The sequence below is a fragment of the Silene latifolia genome, chromosome Y (assembly GCF_048544455.1).
Source record: "Silene latifolia isolate original U9 population chromosome Y, ASM4854445v1, whole genome shotgun sequence".
NCBI lineage: Eukaryota > Viridiplantae > Streptophyta > Magnoliopsida > Caryophyllales > Caryophyllaceae > Silene > Silene latifolia.
Genome location: NC_133538.1, coordinates 740,488 through 753,373, shown reverse-complemented (window position 1 = coordinate 753,373; position 12,886 = coordinate 740,488).

Here is a 12,886-nt window from a genome sequence, read left to right as displayed (position 1 = left end):
TGGCATTTAGGGTCTCTTTTTGTTCCGGTTGAGTAGGTAAGTGTCAGGGGGCTCGAGTGTTACTTTTACTAGCCAGTTGAGCAATTTGGCTCTCTAGTAACTTCATCCCGGCCTCTCTTGCTTGGGACTCCTTCAGCAACAGATTCTTTAGCTCGGAAAATTCAGAATTTTGTGTTTGTTGTTGCTGCGGCACATAAGGAGGTTTCTGATATTGCTGTTGCTTTTGATGAGGGGGTATATAAGGTTGTTGCTGCGGAGGTTGAGTTGGATTCAAGACATTCTGGCTCCTCCAACTCAAGTTTGGATGGGTCGGCTCGTAGTAGGTGTTGGTCTGCCTATAGTGTTGAAAGGCAGCACAAGATTCGAAGGGACTAGGGCAGTTTTTCGAGACATGGCCCTCACCTCCACACCTTTCACAGACGAAGGGACCGTCTGACACAGCATTGACTTGGTATATCCCACCTTTAGAAGCTCCTCCAAGCTCATACTTGTCAAATCTCGCGGTGAGAGCCTCAAGTGCAGCAACAGAGGAAGATTCAGCAGCTCTCCTATGGTTCCCTCTCGAATTCCCATACTCGGCCTTGTGGGTAGCTAGATCGTCAATGATCTTCCACCCCTTGGTTGCTCCCAAATTTTCAGCGAATCTTCCATTGGCTGCAGCATCCAAAATGGCCCTCTGATCATCGTACAACCCATTGTAGAAATGATTGCACAAACTCCACTTTTCGAACCCATGGTGCGGTATGGTTCGCACCAACTTCTTGAATCGGACCCATGCTTCATGGAAATTCTCATCTGGCCCTTGTTTAAAGCCCGTGATTTGAGCTCTAATAGCGATCGTCCTTGAAGCAGAGAAGTACTTCTTGTAGAACGCTAATGCCAATGTATTCCAATCAGTGATCCCTTGAACGGCTCGGTCCAGATCTCTATACCACTCCCTTACAGCATCGCGAAGAGAGAAGATGAACATAGTCTCCTTGATCTGGTCTTGGGTCACGCCAGCTGGTGGGGGTATGGAACAGCAGTAGTCAATAAAGGTCTCCATGTGCTTGGCTGCATCTTCATTTGCAGCTCCCCCAAACTGGTTTCTCTCGACCATAGTAATGTAGGCAGGCTTTGGTTCGAATTTCCTGGCATCTCCCGGTAATTCGAACCCCTTGTATAAGTTATCGGCTGTCGGCTCAGAATAACTAGCTATACTTGCTTCCTCGGCCATGACTGGAATTTCCGGAGAAGTAACTGTCTCGGCTGAAGAAGTGGAAACAGTGAAGATGTGGGTCTTCTTCGAACAGATCGTTTCGTAACGACTTTGACGAGTACTCGGCTCTTCCTCTGTCGGTAATACCCTTTGTGTTCGCCTCAACTCGCGCAAGGATCTTTCAAGCTCAGGGTTCAACGGTACTAGTTCACCACCCTGTGACCTGCGCATAAGAAGAAACTACAAAAAGAATATAAGAAAAGTTTAAGGAACAGATGTCCCTTAAACTAAGAAAGACTAAAAATAAAAACAACTAAAATTAGGACTATTGCCTCCCCGGCAACGGCGCCAAAATTTGATACCCGTCGTTGTGAGTACCAAAGATAAAATTTATAATCTCCTATTAAGACTAACCTAGGCTAGTGGTAACAGGGTCGAACCACAAGGAGGCAGTTGTAAATTTTAGTTGATCTATATTTAGTCTATGGTGACAAATGTGGGGGTTGGTTTGAATTGGTCTACAGCTAAAAGAGAATAAAGGCAATAAACTAAATAAACGATTTAAACAGATAAAAGAAGGGTACTAGGATGGTCGGTTGATTATAGCTTCGGCGGCAGCAAACTAGGTCGGTCTGAATCAAACACAGGTAAGGCGGGAAATAAAGAGGTCCTCTCGGTCCACTCCCAACAAATAGCATCTTTCGATCTCGCTATAGGTCCCTAATGTCACTAATACTAACTCTCGTCCTGAAAAGTGACTAACGGTCTAAACTATACCTATCTTTCGATCTTAGCACAGTCTAGTCGATTTAATTGATGGTCTAATAACCTTCCCTATCTTTCGATCTAATGGGTCAGTCACAAAATAGGTATCTAACTGGTCGCATGCATTCGATTCGTTAAATACAAGATTAAAACAATTAAAACGAATATAAAACCCTACGAGGTCAGTCGATCGACTGGCAATGTCAGTCGATCGACCAACACACGAAACAGTCCTTTCTAATCTAATGCCGCCTATGCCATAAATCGCCTACATCCTAGCACTAAAGAATTAGCTACTCATGATGAAAGTAATAACAACAATAAAACTAACAGCAATTACTGAATTCATGCTTAAAGAAGATAAAAAATAGCAATATAACGATAATTGGCTTTGGGATACTAATCTTGCAAATCTTATACTAATGAAGAAACTAAAACAATAAAATGGAATTAGGGCAGAAGGAATACCGGAATTCAGAGGAACGATTAAGAACAAGAACAGAAAATCCAATGCTAACCGATGTTCCAAACCCTAATTACTTGAGTAAACTAAAACTGAAAGTACTGTATTGTGATAAAAACTTGGATAGAAAACTCCTCTCATAACTTGATTGTTTATGTTACGTTATATAGCAATCAACGTAACACCTTATTTCCTAAACCTAAACTTCACGGGCTTCAAGATTCACAGTCTTTTAATTTACGTCTGGAATAGCGATCTGGTCGATCGATTGACAAGGCTGGTCGATCGAAGGCTCCTCAGCAAACAGTAGCTTCTGGAACCCGAGCATTGGTCGATCGACTGAAGGTGACGGTCGATCGACTGGATGAGCTCCTACTTGACTTCTTTTAACTCGTGGACTTGTCTTTTGGGCCTTGCATTGCGCACCAAGCTCGTTCCTTAAGCAATTCCTTTACGTCATTTGCAATGCAGATTACTCGGGGACGGATTTGGCTTGATTTCCCGTTGAATTCTCCACATTTCTGCAATAATGTACAAAATACGGAAGTATACGGAAATAGGGAGAAATGTAGCATAAACTACAAGAATGAGCTCTGAAATGCGTGTAAAATGGGATGTAAAACATTAAAAAATCATATAGATAACACGCATCACATCCCAATGCAGTGCTCTCACTCTAAAGTTCCCATCTCCTCAAAATGCATGCAACACAGGACGAAAGGGGTACGATTCCACTACTTTCAGGTTCATTCCTATAAAACAGACCAAACGAACCAAAGTAGCCATTTCGGGGCATAATGCAATATAAAACGGTACAAAAGTACATAGAAATACGTGCAAAAGTAGGGTAAAAAGACTATATAAAATGTGCATGTATCAAATCTCCCCAAACCGAACCTTTACTCGTCCTCGAGTAAACTAAATGCAAACTAATGGAAAGGGAATGATAACTTAGAGCTAGCTATAACTTGTCTACTTGAACCAATTTAATGCAACAAAAATCAACAGTTACAGCTACAGCAGTCAATACGCAAACGAGTTATAAGATGTTCAGAAATAAAGCTGACCTATCGACCTTGCAAGACCAACAAAATCGGACTCTCACGTGGTCACACTTCTCTCATGAAGCAAAGGGTGAATTATTATGTAAAAGAGAGAAATAGAAATAGTCACTCACCTAAACTGCGACCTACATAGCATGAATGCAACAAAAATCATAGACGATTCGAGCACTAACGCACACATTCCAACCGACAATGTCCGTCACAGCCGAGGGCTTACAAATAGTATAGGAAAGTGAGGTTCAGGTGAGAAAACGCAAAACAGATTATGGAAATGTGGAGGTTAAAGCGTCAAGCTAGTTCCTAACAGGACCATATAAGACCGTCCGAATCTCAACTGACTGAAAAAATAAACACATGTACCCTTCATTTGGCACACAACTCACCATCCAAATACACTATCTCCTCAAAAAAAATATATGAATAAGAACAAGGAGTGAGACGGTCACAAACTTCCCTTTTTTAAGACCGTCTTAATGAATCAAACAAATCAAATAATTTTTTTTCAATCTTTTTTTTCTTCACTGATCATACGTGAATCACTTTTTCAATTTTTTTTATTTCTTTTTTCTTTTTCTTTTTTCACGTTTTTCTTTCTTTTTCTTTTCAATTTCTTTTTTTCCTCCCTTCCTTCATTTTCACCAACTCCAATCAATGTATACGGGCCAAACTCACAGACAGAAAAACATACCACAAAAGACATACTAAACTAGTTTGACTAGGCATGCTCAGTTTTGGATGTAGCTAATGGGTCAAAAAGGCTAAATTTGGCTTAAGTGGAGCTAAATGGGTGAAAAATGTAAAAAAAGGGAAAATTTGCAAGCACCTCCCTGCATGTGACACCGACCACAAACCCGGATGCATGCATTTGACAAGAAATCAACGGTCATAAAAGTGCAAAAATGATGAACATGCTATGCAAGGAGTACTACTCTCAATTCCTATGTAAACCGGTCATGAATGTCACCAGTCATAAAGCTCTAAATCTCAGAAATTGTAATTAGTTGCCAATTTATCAGGTCAAGTCTAAACAGTCAGCTATATTTGAACAAAAACTCGTAGATTATATGTAAGACTCAGCTAATAACCGTTAATGAAAGTGCAAGGCTCAAGTAAAATGACAAGTTAAAGTGCAATATCATCACGAAAATCAACCGTTCCGACTCAACCTATATGCAAAAATAAACGTGAATATTTTATTATTTTTTTTAAAATTTCTAATTTTTTGGATTTTATGATTTTATGAAAAAAATAAATACAAAGCAAGCTGAAAATAGAAACGTGAATGCAAAACAAATGCAAATGCAGACTCAAAGGATGCATTACCCTCCCCAAAACAAAACTGACAATGCCCTCGTTGTCCTCCAGCATACACCAGCAGATATATACGGAGGAACGGGAATATACAACCAATAAATGAATGAAAATAATAAAATAAAAAGGAGACAAAAGAAAAGAAAAGAGCGAGAATATACATACAAAACACGAACTTCCCCAAACCAGCCTGAAAACTGGGGAAGTGAGTAGACCAGTAGCTACTCGTCAAGCTCCTCTGTCACGTCCTCCACCATCACCGTGATGTCCGGGTCCTCCTCCTGCTCTCTCCTCCTCTTCTCAGCCTGAGCTCTCGCTGCCGCCGCTGCTGCGTCCTCCTCCTCCTCTTCCTCACTAGCTGACTCAGGGTACCCCTCAGCCGGGTACCAGTAGAAGGACGGGTGTGGCCAACCCTCTGGAATACGACGGTGTCGCCTCATGTGATATTCGTACATAGGGAACAAAGTAAGAGATATGTCCCTCTTCATAAGAGCATGTCTCTCTGCAATCTCAAGCAACAAACCGTCACGGCGCCCTTGGTCCATGACCGCAGACGCCTCAAAGGGTGGAGGAGAAACAAAATTAGCCGGAAGAACCGGTTGTACCTGATCGGGCGCAGGAGTAGGAGTAGGAGTAGGAGTAGGGATCGGGGTAGGAGTGGCCGTGGAAGTCTGGCCACCCGTAGGAGGTGTGGATCCCTCTCCGATCTCAGGTCGACGCCGCTTCCTAGAAGCGAGCAAGGTAGTAGGTTGTCAAAGCGGTAGGTGGTACATGGGTAACGGTGGTGGTAAAATGCCCCGTGCGACAGTGGGCAAGGGGACGAGATGAAGAAGGGTGCTGCAAGGAAGGTCGACGGAAAAGGAACCACTAATATTCCATGTTCGGTAGTCAGAAGTCAGCCAAGTCATGGACAACATGGATGCTCGGTCCAGGAACCTATGTCCCGGTATGTACGGTAAGTCACGAGGTAAAGCAGAGAGGAGAGAACGAGCAAGGAAGGTGGCTATGCCACCAAAGACAATGGTGCCGTGGTCTTCTCCCCCTGAGACTGGAAGTACTGGGCGGTCAAGTAAGCAATGTTGAGGGCAAAGGGCCCCTCGTTGTCAATGTTCAAGTAACGGGCAGGGGAAAGGTGGACCTGAGCGAGACGTCGCTCCTCGTAGGTAGTCTGTGCCAAAGTCTGCCAAAATTGACGGAGGGCCTTCCTGGGGGCGGAAGTGGCGCCCGTAAAGAAAAGGCTAAGTCTAGTACCAAACTCCTCCAAAGTCAAAGAAAAAGTCCGGTTGAACAAACGGAAAGACACAGAAGCACAAGTAGGGTAAGCCTCGTGTGCCCCGGAGGAGAAGGTAAAGGAGCTGAAAAACTCAAGGGTCAGCTCTCTGATGGTGTAGGCACTAATGCTCACAAGTCCAGCCATCCCCGTACCCCTCAAAATCTCACACACCGGCTCGTAGATACCAAGCCTCTCAAGTGACGAACGGCACAAAAAGCGAGTCAGGAGAAAGTCACAGTCTATTAAAGCATAAAATCTAGTGCGATGAATACCGTTAACAAAAATTACCTGGGGGTAGTCGGGGTAGGAGTCGAGGGAGTCGTCCCCTCGGATGGTAACACGGCCAACAGAACGGCCAGCAGCAGGTGTAGGTCGTGCACGACCTCGGCCTCTAGAACCTGAAGTAGAAGCCCGTCCTCCGACGGGACGAGGAACTAGAGCCGCCCGGTAAGCAGCTGTGACTGCGGGTGACCACGCAGTAGGGGTGGTCACCGTACCTGAAGTACTAGTTGTAGCTGCAACAGAAGAAGCAACAGTGTGGACAAGGCCCTCGGGAACTGCGTCCGCGGGATCCACACTAGGCATAATCGACTCGAGGTTCTTTCGAATCGAATTAAGACATATTAGAGTCGCCACCAAGTTTTTTGGGAACTTGGAACCGTTCAAGTCAACTTTGCACCTTTCATCGAAAAGCATAAAGCCAATCGACTACGAGTGATTAAAGATAAAGACTTGTACCCTATATCACTCGATTTGAATGACTCTCGTAATCCAATGGTATTTAGACGGATCCACAAACCATAGATCTTGAGTAAGGGGTGAGGGTACGTGTTGGGAAGCCCATAAGGACACCCAACCCCGCCCGTCAATAACGGCCTCTACTAAGTCAAGTATGGATTTCAAACAAGGTCATAGCTACTACGATATATGATATGCAAACATCGTTTTAAAACCCTAACATGTGACAACAATTTCTATGTCGTTTAATGCATGAATACTAACTTTGTCAAAGTTGTTTTAGCATGTTGGTTGATTTGAAATAAAAGATGCGCAAACACGGCTTAGGAGGAATGGAGGAGCCATTGGGATCTATCCTATTACAACCCAGGCATTTCATGCCGACACAACGAGAAATAAATTACAACTCAATCTAATTACAACAACTATCATAATTACTTTCACTCAGATTACAATACAAACTAACAAAATACAACTTAAACTATTAAGTCTTAATAAACGAAACAAATGTAAACAAAAAAGCTAAAGCTAAGTTAGACTAATTAAAGATGTTAGTTGAATTATTAGTTAATAAACAAATTAGATTAGAATTAAACTAATTAAATTAAAATAAATAAGTATAAAGGCTTGAAATAAATTAGGTACAACTTATTAAATAAATTGAACCCAACTTATTAAAATTATTCACCAATCCATATTTATTAAAATAGGATTAGTAAACAATTAAAGAAACAAAAGAAGAAAAGAAACTAAAACTGGCAGACCCGTGCAGTGCACGGATCAGAAGTCATACAGACCCGTGCAAGGCACGGTTTTTGTAGAAAAACAAAGTTAATTATGTTTTAATTACGAAATCAGTAAAATAAATTACGAAAAAATTCATTAAATTAAATTTACAGATTTTGAACCATAAAAGATAATTAAAACGACTTTTAAAAAATTAGAAATAAATAAAACAAATTAAAGGTTAATTAATTACAAATTGAATTAAATAAATACGAACTAGGTTAGGTACAATTCTAAATCGTCAACGAGTGCAAATGGAAAGGTGTTAAGCACGCACTTCCATGCTAACGAGAAAATTAGTGAAAGGGAAGATGAATTCAATTAAGTTACAGAATTGTTAATCGGTTTTTAAAGCTATGTCGATGTACCCTAATGTGTCTAATTAGGTTATTAAATTGATCTAATGTCATCTAAACGAGTTATATGTTAACAATCAGAGGTCATACTGACATGTAAATGATCCTAGGGTGGGTCGAATCACACGAAACAAAGGAGAGGTCAAAAGCGAAGAACGAAGTTAGAATTTGTTTTATTAATGCCCTACCTTGAACACGAGGATATGTAAATGAGACGGGGGTGTACGACCGACTGATGTAGCGGTTTCTTTCCCATCTCAAGTCAACGCGGGTGTTCATGGTGGTACTTTAACTCATACTCGGACTAAACTAGTTTCATAGTTAATTAAACAATCGATAAACAAAAACGATAAACGAATAAAACAAACTATAAAAGAACAAGCATAAAAAATGAAATAAAAAAGGAGAAAAGGAGGATTTGATGCACCCTCAACCTACATGTATCGTTGACACCGTCTTGGGTCGTAATCGATGGTAGATTTTATCTCGAGAGGCCGTCGTCGACGAAGAAACAAAGCAAACACGCGTTTTTTGACAAATCTGGACAGCAACTTTCAAACGATGATTTCTCCCTCGTTTCACGACGAAAATTTGATTTAAAAGATGTTTTGAAAACTAGAAAGAGAGGAGAACAGAGATATTAAAGCAACCCCTGCTAGTTTTGGGTTATTGGGCACGAAAAACGAGCACAAACAGAACTGGACAGACAAGAACAAACCGCGAAAACAGAGTGTATAACACTCTGTTTTTCGAGGGATTTCGTGTACTCTCAAGGGCAATTTGGCTCGTAAATCTTTATCTAATGTGTAGATGAATGTTATGTGGTTAATTAGGAACAAGAAAATCGAGTTTTGATGGAGGTTTGATGGAGGAACGAATTGTTTTTCGAGGAGGACACACAAACAGTTCAGTTTGTATGTCGGTTTTGTTTAGGGTTTTTGGGAGGCAATTAGGGTTTGTTTCTGAGGTTTAAAGCTTGTGGGTGATGGTAGGATGTATGGAGAACTTAGAGGAATGAATGTATGGTGGAGGGGTGGTATTTATAAGGAGTTAAAGTAGGTTAAAAGAGAGGGAGAGGCAGTCGGGCTTCATCCCGTATGGCTGCTGTCCAGCCGTTTTTGTGAGGGTTTGAGGGAGGTTTTCTTGGTGATTAAGCTAGATAATATGGGTAGGATACTAGGGTATGGGTTAGGGTTAATGGGTACGGGTCTTGGTAGTGTTTGGAGCGGGTTTGGGCTCGGGGGCTCGGGAATTGAGCTGCCAAAACAGGGGCTGCTCGGTTTATGCGTGGGCTGGTTGGGGTTGTTTGGGACGAGAATTTGGGCCATGGTAGGGGGTTCGAACAAGGGTGGATGGGTATTGGTCTAGGTTGGTTAATGTACTCGAGATTCGTGCCAATTCGTGAAGGAAACGGGCTCAAAAACCGAGCTAAAATCGAGCTCAAAAACAAGTGTTCAAAACGAGTTCTTTTCGATTTTCAAATCGATTTTTCAAATCAATTAACCCATTAAAATAAATGACTTTTCAAATCAAATATACTCATAAAATGATTTTTCAAATCAATTATTTATTTTATTTTCAATAAAATAAACTTGGGAAAATAAATTCAAAATAAAATAAAATAAATTAAATTTACCTAAAAAACCATAATTTAAATATCATTTAAATTAATAAAATGAACTCACTTAAAAAAACATTAATTTAAATATCATTTAAATTAATAAAATGAATTCACTTAAAAAAACATTAATTTAAATATCATTTAAATTAATAGAATACTTCATCGACGACGCCCATTCTACCTCGTAAACGAGCTCCAAATAATGACAATGACAACTAAAGAATACATGTGTCCTATCATCATCGGGTGTTTGTCGGGTTCTCTATAAATTCCAATATCGACGGATACGGGTATCTACAGAGCCCCCACTTTGACTGAGGCTTGGACAAGGCGAAAGTCAAAGTATACCCCAGGTCCCTTTCGACCTGAGGATTCTTCGGGTCGTTTATAGTCCATTAGACTTGCGTACATAAGCTCGCCAACCATAAGAAGAGACAATACCTGAAACTTCGTTGGAGATTGACTCTTGCTTCTGTTGCGTCGAAATATCATCGTTGGTCATCGACCCATAAATTGCATAAATGGTGGGTTGAGCCTTATCCTTAGGCGCCTACGTATCCGTTTCTGACGGAATCAAACCCGCGTCGTAGTTCGGCAACTGCTGACACTTGCCCAAAGTTTATCATCTGCTGGCATTTGTCCAAAATTCATCATCTGTTGACATTTGCCCAAAATTTATTATCTGCTGGCGCTTGTCCGAATGGGACGGGACTTTCCAAGGAGGTTGCCGCCGCTTTCATCATTTGCTTTCAGCTACGGAATTCTTCCATTTCATACTCTAGTATTGAATTGAATTCTTGGTGGATATCATCCTCTACATCTTGATAATGGTCTCTGAAGCCAACGGCTCGTGAGCCCCATTTGTAATGGCTCTAAAGTCGAAGACTTTAGAGCCCCCAGTTGAAGCATATCCTGCTATATTTGAAACACAAAAACGTACTAGCAATAATCATCACATAAGCACATTTGGATCATCGATCTTGGAATTGGATCATTTGAAATACTGGGTCATCGACCCGAAAATTGAATTTGAAAATTTTGAATGATTGGGTCATCGACCCGAAAATTGAATTTGACATTACTTGGTACGCTGGGCCATCGACCCAAAAAATTGAATTTGAAATTTTGAATTTTGAAAGATTGGATCTTCGACCCGAAAAGATTCTACTACTTGGATCATCTATCCATAATTTGCAAAAAGTTTTTGAAATTTCGGAATTTTGAACTTTTGAAATTGAACCTTGATGGGTGAGCATGAAATATGACTCAGACACGCTGTATGACCTGTAAATAACGTGGGCGTAGCCCGCTACCGTAAAACAAAAAAGGAAAATAAAACCGTAAGTGTGCACGAGTTTTAATTCAATTATTGACTCGCTGGGGGTAGAAATGTAAATTGGCCATTCTGGCGCCAAAAGATGACAAACGGGAATCACAAGATCGTCGAACTTGGGACGAAGATTTCGTATGGCATGGGCGTGCTCCCGAGGGCACATGGGAATCAAGATCACTTGGCATTGACAAGGTGGATTAAATTCACGGAGCAACAACGTTGGCTTCGCCCAGACACTAAACACAGACTGATTTTATGAGAACACTTAGACATCACGTATGACTTTTGTTGGGAACATTCTATCACTCTTCTCCTCGCCTCCTTTCTTTTCAGCGAGTTTCATCATTTCTTGCCACCGCCTTCTTTCTTTTCAGCGGGCTTTTACTATTTTTCTTCCACGCCTTCTTTCTTTTCAGCGGGTTTTTCATATTTTCTGTTCCTAACACAAACCCACATCTATATGACTCAGCATCTTTGCCTAAACCATTAGATAAAGCTCATTCTGAGACTTGATACTATTCATCTGAACCTATATCCTCATCCTAGCCTACATCAAGTGCTAAGACCGACTCAAACAAAGGTGGCTTCATTTGGACTTGGTTAAGACCCGTAAGAAACCGACAAGATGACAACTTGGATGATGGGTGGATTGAATCCCTTATTCTGAAGGACTGCCTACGTATTCGCGTGGAGCGAAATCAAATCCGACGTAGTTCGATCCTGGTGCATAAACATGGTATTTTAATTGTGTGTACACACTCGAAGGTTTCACCTATGATATCATGTCGTATCCCATTCTATCCTGTAAGGTACTATTAAATCCTGTGTCTAGGTTTGGTACAAAAGGCTTTGGTTCTTTGGGATGTGGAGCTTGGTAAAAACAAGTTTGAATGGTTAACCATCATTCTAAAGGTTTGTTTTGTGGTGCTAAGGCCAAGGGATATGGCTTATAACGTGGTTGGAAATGGGTGTCTCGGGTTTGATGAACCACGAGTACAAATGGGTTGGGAATCGATGTGGGTTCAAATTTCCATGTCTGGACCCTAAAGGCTTGGTGTAACAGCACAAGCGGAATGATTCTCAAAATTCCTGACTATCCCCTTGTAACTGTCTCAGGAAGGACTTAGAGGGTAAAGAGGTCACTACTTACGCTTTTGGGCTTCGCCCATTGAACCTCAACTATGGGTACTTGACTTGAATTCTGGCTTCCGTAACTTCGACATTCAACCAAAAGCGTTCTGCAATGACTTCAACATCTTTTTTTTTCTTTTCCTTTTTTCTTTCATCACTTTTCTTTTTTCATTTTTTTTCATTTTTTTTTTCTTCTCTTCTTGAAAATGGTCTTCTATTCATTCCCTTAGTCACAAATGGATACACCTTAAAAACTGGGCTTTGCCAACTAATTTGGGTAGGAACTAACAATTCCTTGTTAGAACGGGTTGATATCTTCTCTCTTCGAGATGGGATGATTTTGTTGGGGAAAAGGCTTGCCTTCCATCATCGATAGGGGAAACAAGGAGCTAGTCCGGGTTTGTCATAGAATCATCTAAAAGCTTGTCACAAACATTGGTTCAGATGAAGGTTTTCTACCCCAAACATGGAATAGGTAAAGGAATCAAACACGGAATCCTATTGTACCTTACATTTTGAAACGGGACATATTTCTACCCCAGCGATGCCTTTGAGTGTGTTGTGCATTTTATCATTTTTTCGGAATGATTGAGGATTGAAAACAAGAGATATTTGGAAATGAAACTGCAACATTTTATTGGAATGACACATGCTTAACAGACTCAAAGGAACGATTCCTAGGACACACCCTAGGTCATCGTGGAACAACGACTCAACTTCAAGAAAAGAAAGTCCTAGACTCGACTCGAATAAGATAAGAAAACAGATCCCGAGTCATAATTTTCAAATCTGGTCTTGAGCTTTCTCTTGTTCAGCTGTCAGCTTAGATGCCCGGCTCTGGTCCTTG